This window comes from Carassius auratus, chromosome 27, assembly GCF_003368295.1.
Source record: "Carassius auratus strain Wakin chromosome 27, ASM336829v1, whole genome shotgun sequence".
Taxonomy (NCBI): Eukaryota; Metazoa; Chordata; class Actinopteri; order Cypriniformes; family Cyprinidae; genus Carassius; species Carassius auratus.
In genome coordinates, this window is record NC_039269.1 from 22,206,138 (window position 1) to 22,225,436 (window position 19,299).

Below are 19,299 nucleotides of genomic sequence, written 5' to 3' on the forward strand. Positions count from 1 at the left end.
TAAACCAGGGACCCGTGCATTACTATGACAAAACACTACACACAGTCATTGATGCTCAAGGAGGAAAAACTAAATATTAAGAACCAATGAAAGGTAAAGGTTTAAAAGATAATTTGGGTAAATTCAGTTTGTGTGTGTGTGTGTGTGAATACACAATATATATATAGTTTGTATGTGTGTGTGTGTGTGTGTGAATCAGAGATGGGGACTCGAGTTTGAGACTCGGACTCGAGTGCGACTTAAGTCGCACAAACAGTGACTTCAGACTCGACTTGAGACTCGTCCTCGAAAGACTTCAGACTCGACTCGGACTCGAGCTCCGGGACTCGTGAACAATGTTAATTTTTAGTAAACGTCAGATGAGCTCGCTGTTAGAGTTGTGACGTTCGCGAACGAACCGATTCTTTTGAACGGCTCATAAACATGAACGATGGGAGCCGAGTCACGGCTGGAGGGGAGCCGTTCTTTCTGTCGCTCTTTTTTCCTATGCGTGTTTCAGAGCGCGTGTTTCACACAGATGCACACAAATGAGCTCCTCCGCGAGACAGAACAGTTATAGGGGGAGGGGCGCACCCAGCGCAGGCCAACCCTTTATAGCGTGATGATATTAGTTATTAGTTGTGCACGCATCCTTCACGTGAGTACTCCAGTGGAAAAAAACCTGCGTGCCTCTGTCATTGGGTAGAAGCGGAGCCATGACGTTTTGCGCAGATATTCATTGCAGCCCACTTTGTTATTGTTCATTGACTTGAAGGGGCTGATGTCCTATTTGCAAAGTTTACAGTAGTAATAGTATGTAGACATTTCCATTTTATTTATTCTAATTTTATCTACTTTAAATATTTTTGGTTCTCTATCAAAATGTTCTTGTGTGATAACAATGTTCTTGTGTTGAAGTGTTTGTAGTAAAAGCTGTTTTGCACAGAAATTCATTGCAGCCGGCTTTGTTTTTGATGTTTATTTGTGAGTAGGTATTGTATGAATAACATAAGTCAGCGTAGCTTTGTTCATTCTTAAGCCAGACAAGAGGTGTGCAGCTATACAGCCAGGACAGACAGAAGGCCATTACTGAATCCATAAATGCAAAATACAGATATTAACTTAAAAGTAAAGCATTCTTGGTGTTTTTGTCATGTTGCAATAGCCTGTTTACACTGATTTTATACCAAAATCAAAGTTGATATTGTATGCTAATAAATAGAGTTGTCATAATAACATATTACATGCTTTGAATTCCTTATATATAGCTATGCAGTGTTCTAAGCAGCTTGGATGGGTCGCTGTACGTGATGCAACATTTATTATAACCAGAGACTTAATATAATAAAGAGACTTGAGACTTGAGACTTGACTTGGACTCTAGCTCAGAGACTTGAGACTTGACTTGGACTCTAGCTCAGAGACTTGAGACTTGACTTGGACTCTAGCTCAGAGACTTGAGACTTGACTTGGACTCTAGCTCAGAGACTTGAGACTTGACTTGGACTCTAGCTCAGAGACTTGAGACTTGACTTGGACTCTAGCTCAGAGACTTGAGACTTGACTTGGACTCTAGCTCAGAGACTTGAGACTTGACTTGGACTCTAGCTCAGAGACTTGTGAGCATCTCTGGTGTGAATACACAATATATATATATATACGGCCCTAATATATATATATATATATATATATATATATATATATATATAATATATACATATACATACAAACACACATACAGTACATACTTGCATATGTGTGTGTGTGTGTGTGTGTGTGTGTGTGTGTGTGTGTGTGAATAAATGTTTATGTAGATGTATTTTTCGGATTTTACGATGGGTATTATATAACATATGAGCAGAACTGTGTATAACATGGGTATAATGGAAGTGGAAAATCCATTTTACCATTAGCTAAAGCACAAAATTATAGCCTTCATAAACAGAAAACCATTACATCAAATTTCCTCCTTGGAATACTGTGGTATGTGCATGAATTAAACCATGGCTTTTTAGGGGAAGTGGAATTTATCATTAATACAAGCAGTGATGGCTACTCATTTTGTATTTTACAGTTCCGTATTTGTCACCGGTAACTGATCTTTTGGACTGGTTTAATTTCAAAAGATTCAATAACAATATCATGTGCTGATTCAAAAATGATATCATGTGTTGATGTAAAAATAAACAATTTTGTATTAATTAAATTTTAATTTTTTTAAATGTATTTTACTTGATTTCCATTCAAAACCTTCCTAATTTCCCAGGTGTATTTTGACGTCCAAGTATAAGACATCTAACTATACTAACTATAAGACTTAGAGTATGTAATAGCCTTAATCTGTTACCCTTGGGAAAGATAGCAGGTTGCAGAGAAGCTTGTTGCAGTTAACTGTGGGGTCAGGATCATGTGTCATCTGGAGCTGGCTGTCACCTTTAGTCCGTTTTTCTGCACATCCATCATGGTGGGAATGAAGAAAGCACAGTTTGTCATTCTCTAGTTCAGGGATCTTGGGTGAGATTCTGGCACATACTGGACATAATTTTTCTTATACATGAATGGCTTTTTTAAGTGTTAGCTACTTATGCCCATTTTTTTGGTAAAATGTGTAAAAAGGTAGGTGTGTAAACGGGTAGGTCTCATTGCCTTAAAACCCCTAAATCATTATTCAGTGCAAGTCTCAAGAATGTTTTCGCCTTTCATGACCCATTTATTAGTAACTCTCAGCGCTCTCAAAAAGTGTTTTCAAGCTGTTTATATCCCCTGTCAGTCCTCCCAGCACATTTAACCCATGATCTTTATGTGTTCTCTGTTTTACCTCTCTCCCACCCTTTATCTTTTTTCCTGCCTGGTAAATCCTCACTTGTTTATTTTCCTGGCTTTGTAAACCAATGCCAGCTCAGGATCTATCTCGGGCACGGTATTTATGAAGTTGCCATGACATCTGTCAAGAATGGAACCCCCTTAATAATGGGGCTCCTCCTCCAGTCCTATTTCTGTACCTCCCCAGCACATAACTAAAAAACTAAAGGTTGGATGATTCGCATACTTGTGCACAAAGATGCATGTACACACCCCTCAGTGTGTACATAGAAATGTGCCTGAATGGCTGATGATTTAGGTTTTGTAGAAACAAGGGATTAGAACACCAAGACTCCAAATACTGGGAGTTTTATCTCAAACAAGGTTGAATTAGTTCATATTTGAGGTATGCATGTCGTCCTTTGAACGATAGCTTCATTACAAAGCTACAAGTATGAGATGTTTAGTTAGAAAACATGCATGTTTTCATAAAACACACGTCCCCCAGTAACCGGCTCTCATTGGTCCACATGTTATTTTGGGACTGGGTTGTGATGCTGTAGCCATGCAGTTGGTGTGGAGTACGCGCAGTCCTTTTCGAAAGCAATGGTAGGTCACTGCAAGAGCAGGCAGTGGGGATTTTGGCACAGACACTGTTAATGGTGTTGATTTGCCCAAGGCACTTCTCCTCCTCCTTGTCATCCACAAACAAAGGTGTCAGGAAGACTAAATCAGCTTACTCCCCACCTACTATTTCATCTCACTAAGAGACTGGATGTCGCCAGAGGGAAAACGGACCCAGTGTTGCCGTGGGGGTCACGGCTAAGTTTGGGAATGGCTTTCTGCTAACCCGATCCCCTCTCTGGCACCCAAGGGAGCAATAAAAATAAAAGCGCTATGCCAGGAGCCCTGCCCACTGCCTTATTTAAACACAAAGCTGCCAATCATGGAGATAAACAAGGCCGCAGAAACGTTAGACCCATGCAAGCAGTTGGGTCATACCTGTTTGCTGTTTACGATGGGAATCTTGTTTTTAACAGGGCGCACCTGCAGTACTCTCCTCGTTTCATCTCATTTAGTTCCTGCATGTGTCATCGCAAACACAAAAGCACTGAATGGATCAAGATGTGGCCCATCTGTCATATGTCAGCATCTCAGCATCTAGGGAACCAGCTCCAGAGCTAACAGTTGCTGTTGTTCATTGCTGCAAGACCCGAGTGTGGTCTTTTGTTTGTGTGTCTTATTCCGTCTCATGGCTCATTGCTAGACCAAACAGCAGGTGAAGTTGAATGTGGACGCTCAGTTGGGTTTAGGTCTCCCTGCCTCTGTCTCTGTGTTGACAGGGTAATCTGTTGCTCCGGATGCTGTGGCTAGTGCCTCTCTCTTGAGACTGCTTATTTACTGCTTCTCTTTGGTTCTTGGTTTCACATGTGCGTCATGGTAAAACTTATGAACTAAAGACTTTATATAGGCCTAGAGATGAAGGTGAAGGTAACTGAAATTAATCTTTGCTAGTTTGTTAAATGCGTTGTGGCCACTAGTAGCATTTGCACACACTTTTGCCCATAAGACTTGGCCAATTCCTGTAGGAAGTTGTAGTCTATGATTAGGGTTACACAATATATATACGAAACTGTATTTTTAATGAAATGTAATAATTTTTTTGTGTGTATATTGGATATGTAATTGCGCATTTCCCCCTATTTTTACATTTAGATAATCCTTTGGCATCCTCTAACACTTTAAATTACAAATATATTTTATACTGATTTTAAAATTAAAGTTTATTTTGATGCTTAAAGGGATAGTTAACCCCAAAATGTAAATTCTGCCATCAATTACTCACCCTAATGTCATTCCAAACCTCACAAGACCTTCATTCATCTTCAGAACACAAATAAAGAGCTCCAAGAGCTTCCTGATCCTCTATAGACAACAACACAACTAAAATGTTCCCAGACCCAGAAACGTAGCAAGAAGAGAAGAATTGTTGAATAAAGTCATTATTTTTGTTTTCTTTGCACACAAATAGTCTTACAAGTTTGGAACGACATTAGGGTGAGTAATCAATGACAGAATTTTCATTATTGGGTGAACTATCCCTTTAGAATATTTCTCATTTCTTACACTATAATGTTACGATACCTGAGTCCACTTGTAACATTAAATATATTTTTTATAATTATAGTTTTTAATTATTTAGATAGATTAGATAGAATGAGCGTAATTTATCAAAAAAAAGGTGTGTTTGTGTGAGAATAGCTTAATGATGGTGCAATACTTTTTCCGCACAATTAGCAGCAGGTTTACCCTAATTATCTGTAGTTAGCAGAAGGATTTTCACTGAAATACCTTGTTCAAAAGCGGCTTCACCGTTTAGCACATGAACCCCTCAGATTTGAGGCCTGCGTGTAAAACCTTCTCCTCTTAGCCTAGAGACGACTCCCACCATGTTGGACTGGAGACCTCGTCCTATTGGTGTGACCACATGGTGCAGACAAGGCAATATGTCCTTCACTGCACCTGTCAGGAAGTGCTGCTAATCTCCATGGTGACAGGGAACACCCTGCTTGGCAAAAAGAGTGTTACAGTCAATATAAATCAGAAGTATCTCTTCCAAGAGCTCAAGCTAACTAGTCATGCTTAGAGCCACATACACACCACTGTGGGTCACCACTGGTCAGGCTGCATTCATTGAGAGCGGCTCAAAAAGTCACATCTGTTTTATGCCGTGAAGAGAAACACCAGACTGCCCTTGTGTTTGGCATTTAAATGGATTATGAAATAGAGAATCAAAATGTTCTTGATATGTATACATATGAGAGGTTACTCTGCAATAAAAACATACTGCAGTACTCAAAACTAACACACCAGTTTGAAATAAGAATGATTGTTTTCTACCTCTCTACCTGACTGTTTTAGATGAAAACCACATTTAGATCAATATAAGAGCAGGAAACATAATAAAATAGTTTAAACATTTTATTTAATGACCTTTTAAAAAAGAACAAGGCTTAGGGAGAGCAACCCATTGCTCTAAGGCAGTGTCGTTTTGGTATTATTTCTTTACTGTTGTAGTATTTATGAATCATCTTTGCATTAGCTTTTTCAACCTTTTTTAGATAACTGAGACTTTATGAATCCTTCTAAAGGAGGTTAAAATGACCAAAGAACAATGTTTTGGAGATGCATAATTGAACGCCACACAGTGATTTTTCCTTCCGAAAATTTGTTAATCAAGAAAATAAGCAAACCCCTGCAATTAACAAACCGAGAGCAATGGGAGACCTGAAAAAAAATAGGTGAGAAGGTGAGTAAAAGGGCAAAAAACAAAGGAGTTTGTGAATGATAATGATGGGGGATTAGAATTTGATTAAATTCTCACACAGTTCAGTTTTACACCTGTATGCTCAGTCTGTACACCTGGCAAACTTTTCAAAGTACATTTTGGTGCTTCACAGTCAGAATCACTCAAATTTTGATCACAAGTGACGAGTGATTCTTCGCACACTCCCTCGAGGACAAAAAAAGAGAGAAAGAAATGAACGAAAACTTTGAGTGAGGATGCCTGTATGCTTGTTGTGTCCAACTTTTTATTTGCTAGAATTGGTTGCATAGGGTCAGTAGGGAATTATATCACCTCTATGGCTGTCTGAGATGAAATGACATCACAGTAGAGCTCTGAGCCAAGAAACCCTCTTACGTACAACATCCTCCTGTGAATCACCGCCTGTTGCTATTTGTGAAGGGTTTCCAATACAAAAAAGTAACGGAAGAGGCTATAGCTCTGGGTCGAAGCAACATGAAAGTACATAGCAACAAGACAATAGCCTCCTGAAACAACAGAGTGTATCAGTTTAAACACTGATAGAGTACACTGATTGACATCCAATCTTCTCCCAGCCCTTGGGATTTTTTTTTCTTTTTTCTCAGGATTTAGGATGTCTGAGGGGATGTGCTAACACAGTACTTAAGCCTCCATTTGTGTTGGGGGCTGCTTAAGTCCTCAAGCTGGCATGGAGATTTGACAGGACAAACGGAAGCTCTGTGTTACTTCCTGTAGCATGACCATCTGCACTGAACAGTGGCTTCCTATTTTTAACAATGAAACGGTTGCTCATTCATAGTCTCAAACTGTTTGTCTTCTAATGGTTGGCTGAACAGCCTGATGGGATAGATGTAGGATGATTTATGTTAGCCTGGTTTATTGGGAGAGGATCAAATTTGGTTATTTTTCCTGTTATTTGTCAGAGTGATTGTTTTGAGAGATCTTTTATAGGAAGATCACAAAGTTCTGTTTGTGGTAATGGGATATAGCTGTGTTTTTCCTTATGGCAGTATTTAAAAATATTGAGACATACATGGTTCCTGTGATGCTTGGTGTATTATGTATTGAGTTCATTAAAATAAGAGTGCTTTTGCTAGAAAATTACATCTTCAACCATCTAAAATAGCTTTTCTGTGAATCCATCAAACAAAACTCCCAGACTAACTGATAATGCTACTTTTGTGCTCTGAAGTATCTCTGAAAATTAGATGGTGCATTGACAAATATTTCAAAATATTGACTTTTATATATGCTACACACATATGTCCTATTTTTATCAAATCAATGCAAAGCGAAAAATTAACTGCATTACCATCACAAGGGGGCATATTCAAAGTCATGAAAAATCAGGCAATTTTACTTTTCTAAATGTCTATGTGTGTAAGCAAGATTATATATATTTTTGTTAGTTTGTTTTTGTTTTGTTAGTTTTTTTTAATAGAAATTAATACTTTTATTCAGCAAGGATGGATTAAATGGATCAAAAGTGTCAGTAAAGACATTTATAATTTTACACATAATTTCTGTTCTATTTCTAAATTATTCCTGATTCCAAAAATAGAATTTTTTTCAACACTGAAAATAAGAAATGTTTCTTAAACACCAAATCAGCATATTTGAATGATTTCTGAAGGATGATGTGACACTGAAGACTGGAGAAATGACTGCTGAAAATTCAACTTTGCCATCACAGGAATAAATAACATTTGAAAGTATATTAAAATAGAAAATTACTGTTTTGCTTGTATTTTTGATCAAATTAATGAACCTTGGTGAGAATAGGAGACCCACATTTTAAATGATTAGGCCTATGTGTGTGCACAAACAAACACCTCTAAACACTATAAATTGCTTATTAGACACAGTCTGCCCCTTGTCTTCCAGGCCAGATCTGATGTTCTCTGTGAGCATCGTTCTAATCTCAGAGCTGCAGAAAGTGTATGACGCAGTTCACAAAATCCTACTGACCTTAATGATATCGATCAGTCCCCTTTTTATTCTCTGCTAAGTCTCCACTGCTAAAAGGACATACTATCACAACAAAATTAACAATAAGCCTAACTTATGCATGCTCTTTAAAACATTTTAGAGAACTACAGACCGGTTTCCCTTCTACCTTTTATTGAAAAAATAAAATAAAAAATTATATCTACTTATTTTCTTTGTGTGTCTGTGTGTGTGTGTGTGTATGTATGTATATATATATATATTTATATATATATATATATATATATATATATATATATATATATATATATATATATAAAAAATACCTAGCGTTAGACTAACCAAGACTTGTCATTTGCACTTACATCCTGTTGCTCTTTTGATGATTTTGATGGCTTTTATTGTCGTCATTTGTAAGTCACTTTGGATAAAAGCATCTGCTAAATGACTAAGTGTAAATATAGTTACATATAGGCCCTTACATTTCTGATATAATGTCATGCAGTGTCCAGGAGTCAGGCAGAGCTTCTTCACTTAAATATGCTGTCTGGAAGTCATCCAAGAGATTATTCATTTATCCTGTGAAATGTGAAAAACACAAAAATCACATTTATAATGGAATTACGAAACCAGACTTCGAGCAATCAGAGCAATGTCGCTTATAATGCCCGAAGCTCAGCACAAGTGCTTATTAAGAGACAATGAATACAGGCCAACTGAATTCAGAAACCGCAGATGTTGCTGAACAGTGTTAATGGCTGATTTTATCAGCTTACTCAGCTCCGGAGGCAGCAATGTTTTAATGGATTCTCATCTCATTATAATGAACCTTGTCATAGTCACCGTCACTTTTTGTCACAATTCGTAAAATCAGTGGTGAATGACAAAAGTTTACTTACTATACAATACTACTACTACTATAGAGATCTCCAAATCACAGCACCAAGTTGGCGGCTATCCAAAAAAGGAACAAGTTTGTGTTGGAGGAAAGCCTTCGATTTTGTCATGGGTTTGTCTCTGTCTCTGCGTTTGGTCACAGTGTTTTGGGGAGATCCATGTTGCTGAGTTTGGTGGGTGTTTTTGCAGCTGGTGCTGCTGGTGGGAGTGAGTAGAGGGGAAGAAAAGAGCACAAGACAAAAGGGGAATGAGTAAGTTCTCACTAGGTATAAAACTAGATCATTTGATCCAAGAGTGTTTGCAGAGAGATGGCCTTTACTGACACAAGGAGTCATATGCTTCCTTGCTTTTAATCCTCAAATAGTAATGACTAGCCAGACCTGAAGAAGAAAGTGAGTGAAATATTCATTCAAGCATGGATAATTTACTCTGACTCAGCTTTGGAAGAACTGAGAGCTGATGACCTCCATTAACCACATTATTTTACTGTAAATCTGACTCGTTGACTATATGGATTACTGGCATTAAGTCCACTTCAAAAAGTCCAAAAGCATATGGATCCCTAGTAGTCTTTGAGTATACTTCAGATGTAGTGTTCATACAGTTTCATTCAAGAATCATAGTCTGCCATCTAGTGTTTAAAAGAGACCTCACAACATAAACATAGCATGTGCACAGCATGGTATGTATGGAAAAAGACAAATGTTTGCCTGGCATCACAAGGTCTTTTTGTAATAAGCCACATTTGTTGCTGTTAGTCACTCCTGACTGTATTTTCCGTCTGTGATCCAGTGGAGTCAAGGGCATTTGGGAGGTGTGGGCCGATGAAAGCTTCATCGTCGTCACAGATTCCATCTCCACAGAAGCCTCAGTCTTTAAAGACCGTATTTCCCTAACTAGACCATGTATCCGCTGTCTAGAGCTCACAGGGACAGGAAATGAGAGATGACACGATGCATTTTATGTTGCAGCTCTCTGATCCTTTATCCATGTAAAATGAAATGCATAACGTTCCTGAACTATTGTATATGAGTTGACAGTGAAATGATTAATGGACAGTGTGTGAGCAGATGAGACATTTTGGAATCCCGGGATCATGACCTTGTGTCTCCTGGGTGGTAAACGGCATAGCTTAAAAGGGTTTTAACAAGTCTGACAACCGCTTCAAATGTGGCACTGACTACAACTGTGTGAGGTGAGAGAAGCATCATATTTCAAAGCCTCCATGTTCAGGTATTTTTCACGGTTTGATTGATAGTTGGAATATTTTGGTTGAACTCTTGTCACATTGTTTGTTCTTTAAACTCTTTAATCTGTATGAATGTTTTTGCGAAACTTTATCAAATTATGTTTTGGACCATTAAAGAAACAATTAAGTTAAAATTATTACATGTACATTTTTTTTCCTATGGCAATGAATCCTTTAGTGGCCCAAAAATGTTGTGCCAAACCTGTATGACTTTATTTTTTCTCTGTGGAACATAAATAAATAAATAATTCCAAGATTCTTCAAAATATGTTTAGAAAAAGATAATCATATAGGAATTTTTTTGGATGAACTACCCCTTTAACTTTAGCACATATTATGAGCACATCTCACCATCTGCTGGCGAGGAGAGTTAGTGCAGCAGGAGTTAAAGTTATTATATACAAGTTTTTATCGTGTATCTTTCTTGTTTATTGTCATGAAACCTACATGTCTAATGACAGTGCTAACATGGTATTTGTAGTATGTCGGGAAATGTATTTAATCTAGGTAACTGCATACAGAAACTCTGAAAGTTTGTATATGTATATAATAATTGACAAATGTAAAATTGACGGTGTCTCGTTCTGTATTTAATCTAAACAGAAGCAAAGCTGCATCAATAGAAAGCACATTTAGTATGGCTTTATTTGCATCTTTTTAAAAAGGTTTTTTTTTTTTTTTTTTAAGAAAAAAACTTACTTAAAAGGATAGTTCACCCAAAAATGAAAACTCTGTCATTAATTATTCAACATCATGTTGTTCCAAACCCATAAGACCTTCCATAAGACAAACAAACAAAAACAATATTATATATATATATATATATATATATATATATATATATATATATATATATATATATATATATATATCTGTGTGTGTGTGTTTACCACATTCAGTACACAAAGGTAGAAAGGACATTGTTAACAGCCCATGTGACATCAGTGGTTCAACCTTAATGTTATGAAGCTATGAGGATAGTTTTTGTATGAATTTCATCATTAGAGTGAGTAATTAATGACAGAATTTTCATTTTTGAGTGAACTATCCCTTTAACTCAGGAATGTAAAGACCCTTACAGTTTCACTGCTTGCCTGTTTTGGGTTCAGTGAGTTTAGGCTCTTAGCTTATTTGGTTGTAAAAACGTGAGCAGAGGCTTTGGCCAGCATCTCCAGGCTGCTCTGAACTACCCTGAAATAGATGGCAGCCAAGAGGTAAACAACAGCATGTGGAGACTGCATTGAGCAAGAGCCACAAACACAAGGTCACCACAAATCATTTGCAACAATATACTGCATGTTCATGTCACCTCACACAATTACCAAGTGTTCAGCTAATCTTGGAGCTTCCAAGTCACGCAGTAATGTATTAATGTACTGTACTGCCAGATTATTCACATTGCTAATAACATCTGCAATCTTTCACTACTTTCCAACCAACACTCTTTTAGTAAAGTATCCAAGTATTCTTTATTTAAATCAAATGCTGGACTGTTATGATGATTATTGATATAATACTATATCAATATCTACTATATATAGTAGAGAGGTCTGACACCTTTTTATATTTAACAAATATAATTTCATATTTTTCTGTTGCAAAACTTGATACACTGCAAAAGTTAACACCTCACAAATTTACTTGGTCTTACTTGTGCAAAATATTTAATGTGTTAAATTATTTATATGCATTTATTTCACTTAAATATTCACTGATATATAAAATAACAAATAGCATTAATAATAACAATTGTTATTAATGCTAATAATAATAATTATTATTATTAATACAACAAAAACAAGACCATTATTATTATTAATAAAATGTATTATTATATTATTGTTTAATTGAACAAAAACACTGTATATTGATATATAAACTTATAAATGTAATTATTAGTTGCTGTATATGTATTTGACACATTAAAATAAAAAGAAAACTTTGATTTCTGATTATTTAAATGCAATGCTTGAAATTTCACTTTCACAGCCTGAGGGTTTGATTTAACATGTCCTGTCTGCTTCTGAGTGTAAATACCCGAAGTCATGTGTCTTCAGCTGAAGATCATTTAGAATATTCTGTCTTTTAAAAACCGTCCCATCCTCCATGGGCCCAGCCTTTGTGAGCTGTAATGGCACTTCTTTCAGTGGCTCCACTGTGTGGCTTTCATAGAGGAAATCCAGTTAGGAATAGAATAGGCCCTCATAAAATCCACTTCCTCAATTGGGCTCTCTGCCAAGTGTGCATGAGGAAATAAGGCCCCTTTCATGCCCCCACATTCCTCAGAGGCTCTCAGAAGTCCAGGTAAAGGGTTATCGCTATGGTAATGGCATTTGACACTTCTATTTTCAAGCGCTCAGATTCACCAGAAACAGTGGTGTGTGTGTGTGTTTTGGAGTTTGTGTGGTTGGGGTAGGGTATTTGTATGCGTTTCTAAAGTCTGCCCAGTGCCTGCTGCAGAAATAAACTGCAAATTAGAAGCTTTATCTTTGGGGATCATTTTACACACATGGCAGTCACTCATGCGTCAAAGGGAGCCAGAGGAGGTGGGGGTGAGGACGAGATGGGCCGTCCAGTCCTGGTGTTCTCTTTCTGCGCTGCATTGAAGTGAGATAGACGGCCTCTGCCATCTGCCCTCAGTCACTCCAACTGTTTGGGTTCAACATGATATAACAGAGTTATATGTGTAGAGACTGGCTTATGTGCTATGAATGCCAGTTTGCTTTAATACTCTGTGAAAGGCTAAAAGGATAGTGTTGATATTAACAGGATGGTTGTGTTATTATATAACTCAGAATAGACCAGGATACTTTATAGTGCAGTATTTTTAATAAATCTATTAAAGAAATTTCTAATTGTGTTATATAATACCTAAAGTGCATTAATGATGATATAATGTAATACCTTTGTTGGTTACATTACAGGCAGCTCAGGCACTGACTCTCTAATGTCTCTGTGAATAGTCATTACCTGAAGGATTTGACAGTATATGGTGCCGTGACCCTAACATTAGCTAGACACTTTTCTTGTCTTCAGAACTTGCTGTGTTTAAAGGTAATGTGCTGGTGTCTGACATCTGTCTGACAGTCTCTATCTTTGTCTGTCCCTCTCTCTGTCTGTTTATATCTGTCTCTTTTTCTGTCTTGCTCTCTGTCTTTCTATTTTTCACTCTCAATATCTTTATCTCTCATTTTATGTCTGTCGCTCTTTGATTGTCTGTCTGTTGCTTTCTCTGTCCATTTGTCACTTTTTATTTCTGTTGTTCTCTCTCTATCTTATCTATCTCTCACACCTTCTGTCATTCTCTATTTTACCATCTACCTGTCACTGACACACTTTCTCTGTCTGTCTATTTGTCACTCTCTCTTTCCATCTCGGTTGCTCTCTCCCAAATTCAAAGTTCAAATGGCTTTATTAGCATGAGATTTTGTACATATTGCCATTACAGGACAAAAAGAGAAACAGATTAATAAATAAATAATAATAATAATAAATGTTAGAATTAGTTTAAGAAATAATAGCTATGTTACAGTTACTGGTATCTTAATGAAGGCGCACGAGGAAGAAGATATACAAAAGGGTTCTTTTAATGATTGCGGGAGAATAAGGGCACATACAACCTAACAATACAATACTACATTAAATTACATTACCAATAGTCACGGACCAAGAGGAACTGAACAGAACGAGTATATAAGCACAAGGGAAGTAATCAGGTGAATGGAGACAGGTGGGGATTAATCAAATCAACTAAACAGGAAAAGGAACATGACCAAATAAAGAAACTGAAAGTCCATGAATGTAACAGTTTGTCATCTCCCGGAACGGTGTCTCCTTGCACCGAAAGAATAATACCAGCAGAGGGAGGGTGGTGGTTCTGGAGGTGGGTGTGGTGCAAGCAAGGAGCAGGCAAAGAGGGAGCAAGGAGCTTGGAACCCAGGTGGAATGGAAGGAGGGAGGAGCCAGGGAGGATCCCGGAGCAGGAAGAGCCAGATGGTGCTCCAGAGACCAGCCATGATGATGATCCAAGGTGGAGTTGACGGCGGGAGGAGCCATGGTGGAGGAGGAGCCGACGAGGCCAGGGGGCCGACTGAAGGAGACTGCACCGGGGGGTGAGGAGCCCAAGATGGAGCAGAGCAGCCGCAGAGCCAGGGTGATGCAGAGGGTCCAGAGGTCCAAGGCAGAGCTGAAGGCAACGGCGACCAAGGTGGAGGTGGGGCACCGGAGCCTGCTGCGGAGTCGGAGCGATTGAGGATGGAGGTGGCGCCGGAGGGTAGGAGGAGCCTGACAGAGCCGGAGGGATGTAAAGATGAGGCGAAGCCTCAGGAGTGGAGTCCCGAGGCGGCAGATGGTTGACGACTGGCCAAGGTGGAGCTGGAGGGACGAGGGAGCCCGGTGGAGCTGGTGAGATGACGGGCAAGGGAACACAGGAGATTCAGAGCTGGACTGAACCAGCGGAGAAACAGGAGATTCAGGGCTGAACTGAACCAGTGAAGAAATGGGAGATTCAGGGCTGGACGTGACCAGCGGAGAAATAGGAGATTCAGGGCTGGGCGGAACCAGTGGAGAAATAGGAGATTCAAGATTTACCTCCACAAACCAGTCTATAAGGTCCATTAATACCTCCATATAATTTACAGAAACCGAATGCAGCTCACCCTCAGTCGCGGGAGTGTGGGCAGGGCTTTTCTCCATGCCCTCGATCACCACCAGTAATCCCACAATGCACCGCGTTGCCGGCTCACACACCTGGTCGGTCGCGCTCTCGAGTCCTTGCTCCCTGACAGTGATTGGCTCGGGCTCTGCGGCTGCGGTGGGCTCTGGCTTTATCTCAGTGCAGCAGGATGACGGCTGGCTGGTCTCTGGTTCGGGAGTGGGGCTAGTGATATCCTCTTCGGCAGTGCAGATGGTGAACGACGATTCTGATTCCGATTCCATTTTTCTCCAGCACCCACTCCACGAAAGCGGCAAAATCCTCTCTGGGACTGTTCGCTGGCAGGCGTGCCTTACACCGCTCGCTCAGGTCGGTGTAATAAAAGTTATAGAGCAAACGGGCGGGGTAGTGGGTAAGGCACGCCAGATAGAGAAAGTCCCTGGTGTGGTCTTCCAGCGAACGGTCCAGTTGTTACAGGCACAGGAGTTGGACTGCTGGTAAGGCCATTTCTGGAGAGGGGAAAAACAAAACAAAAAAGAAAGAAAAACACCACTAAATGCACTTTTAGGTCCATGATTCTGTTATAGTTACTGGTATCTTAATGAAGGCGCACAAGGAAGAAGATATACAAAAGGGTTCTTTTAATGATCGCGGGAGAATAAGGGCACATCCAACATAACAATACAATACTACATTAAATTACATTACAGTAATCAACAACCAGGAGGAACTGAACAGAACGGGTACATAAACACAAGGGAAGTAATCAGGTGAATGGAGACAGGTGGGGATTAATCAAATCAACCAAACAGGAAAAGAAACATGACCAAATAAGGAAACTGAAAGTCCATGAATGTAAAAAGCTAGTAGTTGTTCATCAGTTTTATATGCTGGCTTATTTCACTCAGTCAACCCTTTCTCACAGTAATACCAGTAAATTGGCGTAAAGTTACTGTAACGACTTTACCAGTAAATAGAAAAAATGTGCTGTTCACACAGGCAACGACCTTCCATATCGATTTCAAATTACCAGTAAATTCTGTGACATCATTAACCAGAAATGGCCTCTACACGGTTGCGCCTCCCGATGTTGTGATTGTAAACATGGAGGGGTATACACTGTCAGTGTTTTTCTTTTCATTTGTTTCAAACATTAAAATTCATGCAACTGCTTTTGTACATGTACATGCTCAAACTGGCAATCTTTCTTGCAGTTTACTAGTACAACTTCTCATACCGGTGATTTCCAGATCGAATTTACCTGTATTTTTGAAAAGGTAATTTACCGGTAAAGTCTGCAGGTCTGTGTTTTTTATTATTATTATTTCTTTCTTTAAAATTCTCTTTGTAAATTAATGAAAGGAACCCAGGGATTGGTTGTTTTTTCCCCTCCTGTGAAGGAGGAAGTTTTGTCTCTCTTTCGCTGTCTGTCTATCTGTCGCTCTCTATCAGTCTCTCTTTGTATTTGTCTCGGTCTTTTACTTTCTCTATCTCTCTACCTGTTGCTGCCTATCTGTTGCTTTTTGTCAGTTATGGCTCTCTTTATTCTTTCCTATTTTTTAATATCACTCTCTTTCTGTCTATTACTTTCTTTATCCCTCTATCACTCTGTCTGTCTCTGAAATGCAGGCACAGTCGTCGTTTTCTTCTTGTCTCGTCTCCTCACTTTCAGTAAGGATCTAATATAACTGTGCACCTCCTCTGTGCCCCATCCTCCTCCAGTCTCAGAGGCATGTGCTGCACTTGCTGTGCCATAAATCAAAACACTAAGCATAGCTTTGAAAGCTGAAATTAAACTCTGAATAACTGCTTTCAGGCAGCTATGCACTTTTTCTTAGTATTTGGAGCGAAGAGAACCCTCTGATTGCTCTGAAGTACGCAGTACCGTCACATCGCTGGTGCCAATCGCAGATTGTGACGGTGAGCGGTGAGCGGTGAGCAGGGGAAGAGGGGTGTACCGGGCTTCAGCTGGCGATGGCATCCCAACACTGCGCAACTGAGACCTGCTGAAAATTGATGGAATGAAAACATTATTATTCCCACAAACGCAACTAATTTAGCCAGATTCTCAGATTATTCGACTATTTGAGTGTCAGTAAGAGCAATACACCATGAGTATTTCCAAATCCTAGAAAGCCAGTGCTCTTGTAGTGGAAAGCTATCTTCTAAAGGTTAAGGAGATCGTTTTGATAGGTCATGGCAGTGGACGGATGACACCGTACAGTGCTCTGATAGCCCTGGAATCCCACGGAGCGGAATCACTGTTAATTGAAGACTCAGCGTGGTGCTGGAGTGTCTGGGGTGATGGGAAGTAGACAGGTGTGATGAGCCCGGCTCCTGTCAGTGCAAGAACATACTCAGCACCTGCAGAGCCATCGAGAGGCCCGGGCACTGTTACAGCACGTCCTAGAACAAGCTGGTTGGCATAAGCAAGCAGACAGGTGTGATTCTGGAGCTGAAGGAGAGAGCCCTGTATGAACTCTTCTTGCTCATAGGATTTCCCAGCGTTGCACAGCTCTGCTGGTCTCAGCGAATCCACTCATGGTAGCTTTGGCAAGCCCATCTTTCCTTTAGCATCCATAAACTGTTTCATAATGCAACCCCACTAAATACCTCCAAAGATAGGCCATGACTATTCACCCACAGTAAATATTTACCAGTTATATGTCATCATTTATTTATATTATGGTTTACTTATTTTAAGTAAAAATATATATTTAATACAAATATTTATAAATTAAACATTTTAAAATAAAATAAATGTATTAAAATTAGGGGGTTGGAGGAGCGGATAGCGTGTTTCATTTTGTTTCATATTGTCTCGCCACCATGCTAGTGGATCTGCCGTAGAGTCAATTGGTTGATCTTGGAGATAGCGGGACTCCGTGTCAGCGCGCTCTGATCGGTAAAGGGGCAGAGATTTCAGACCTCCGTTTAGGAGATCTGTCACAAAACTCATCATCCGCGCCAAATTATTTTGAGCAAATTTCAAAATTTGCTGACTGACTGTTTTGCGGTCTATGGACGATGCAATGCTTTGCTGATGCGAGCCACAAAAAAAGGCCATGGTCTGTTCTAGAAAGGATGCAGCAAAGATATTTAATGCTAATGTATGAGGCATAGGCCTACGCTGAGTTTCATTTACAATGAGATGCGCTCTAGTTCACAGTGCAGTGCGAGTGAACGCAGCGCGCTGGTGCTTCCATGTCACGGTTATCATTGTCTGCTATATTTGCTTTTTATTTATTAAAATACATGCAATTGGTTGATGAAACATTTATTAAAATTAAGATAAAATTTGTTCAAAACGAAACTCGTTTTTAAGAAAGGTTTTCTACAAAGCAAAATTTAATGAAGTGGTAAATATCATGTCTGACGATTTACAAAACTTCATTAAGTAGTAAAAACCATGTCTTCCGATATACTGCGCATCTTATGATCCTATCTAAAAAATAAAAATAATTTTTGATAAAAAATGTTTGTAAAAAATATTTTAATGACACGGTTTTGGCCGGTCTCACGGTTATATACTAACCGTCACACCCCTAATTTTAATACATTTATTCAGCATGGACACATTAAATGATGAAAAAGTAACAGACTTCATGATACTTAAAATAAAAGCTGTTCTTTTGAACTTTCTAAGAATCCTGAAAAAATTTATCACAGTTTCTGTAGCAAAAATATATTTAGCAGCTCAAAAGTTGATAAGAAATGTTTCTTCAGCACCAAATCAGCATATTATAATTATTTCTAAAGTAAGGCTGATGACTGCTAAATTCCATTTTAAAATGTAGTCAAATAGAAAACTGTTATTTTAAATTATAATAATATTTCACAATATTACAGTTTTTACTGTATATTTTGATCAAATAAATGCAGCCTTGCCTTGGCAAGAATAAAATTAAATATCTGACCAATCCCAACCTTTTTTTATTGTAGTGAATATATTTGTTATTAACAGCTTTTTTTGTTGTTGTTGTTATTATCAGTTTTTCTGATAGTATATATTATTAACTGTAGCACATTTAGACCAAGACATTATGCATTTCTCAGCCAGCACTGTACAAGACTTGGTGTCAAGGAGACTGCAATATAAAAAATAATTATGCAAACAATAGAGAGGGATCTCAGTGAAGCTCTTCAGAATGTAACCCTGGATTCAAAACAAGTGCCGTTTGTTCCACAGGCCCCCACAAAGCAAGGTGACACTGTATTTATATTGTTCTTCAGCAGAGGACAGTATAGTCGTGGCCTGCCCTAGTGTTTCTTGGCATTCTGCCGTGATTTGTCAGGCGTCATAACTTCTTAAGAAATGTAATCAACTAAAAATGCACAAGCCCTAGGATTCTTCATACTACTTCATACAGTGTATGCTTGATCCTCTTTTAGTTGTTCACATGATTAGTTTGGCCCACAAGTTGAACTGTTGAGGCCCATCTG

General features: G+C 38.8%; 1 protein-coding gene across 3 annotated transcripts in view; it reads left to right on the top strand.

Moving 5' to 3' along the window:
* ppp2r3a (protein phosphatase 2, regulatory subunit B'', alpha) overlaps nucleotides 1-19,299 on the top strand; it is a 78,864-nt gene that overhangs the window by 43,688 nt on the left and 15,877 nt on the right. The gene's annotated exons all lie outside the window — the stretch shown is intronic.